Here is a 955-nt window from a genome sequence, read left to right on the forward strand (position 1 = left end):
CTTTGATTTATTGCGCTATCTGTAATAGCACCCGAGATATCACCAGAAATATATTGGATTTTTCCCTGACCCTGAGTGTCCGGCCCCATGAGACGGTTGTTGTCTCGGCCCCTGGTGGTCCGAGGTCGTTCCCGCTGCACAGATTCATGCGCCAGGGCCTCCTGCAGATATTTCACTTTGGTTTATTGCGCTATCTCTAATAGCACCCGAGATATCACCATATATATATTGGATTTTACCCAGACCCTGAGTGTCCGGCCCCATGAGACTGTGGTTTTCTCGGCCCCTGGTGGTCCGAGGTCGTTCCCGCTGCACAGATTCATGCGCCAGGGCCTCCTACAGACAATGCACTTTGATTTATTGCGCTATCTGTAATAGCACCCGAGCTATCACCAGATATATATTGGATTTTTCCCTGACCCTGAGTGCCCGGCCCCATGTGTCGGTGGTTTTCTCGGCCCCTGGGGGTCCGAGATCGATCTCGCTGCAGAGGTTCATGCGCTAGAGCCTCCTGCAGACAATGCACTTTGATATATCCCGCTATATGTAATAGCACCCGAGATATCATGAGATATATATTGGATTTTTCCCTGACCCTGAGTGTCCGGCCCAATGAGGCGGTGGTTTTCTCGGCCCCTGGTTGTCCGAGGTCGTTCCCGCTGCACAGATTCATGCGCCAGGGCCTCTTGCAGATAATTCACTTTGGTGTATTGCGCTATCTCTAATATCACCCGAGATATCACCAGATATATATTGGATTTTACCCTGACCCTGAGTGTCCGGCCCCATGAGACTGTGGTTTTCTCGGCCCCTGGTGGTCCGAGGTCGTTCCCGCTGCACAGATGCATGCGCCAGGGCCTCCTGCAGATAAGTCACTTTGATTTATCGCGCTATCTCTAATAGCACCCGAGATATCACCAGATATATATTGGATTTTTCCCCGACCCAGAGTGTC

Source organism: Nomia melanderi, unplaced genomic scaffold (assembly GCF_051020985.1).
Source record: "Nomia melanderi isolate GNS246 unplaced genomic scaffold, iyNomMela1 scaffold0014, whole genome shotgun sequence".
Taxonomy (NCBI): domain Eukaryota; kingdom Metazoa; phylum Arthropoda; class Insecta; order Hymenoptera; family Halictidae; genus Nomia; species Nomia melanderi.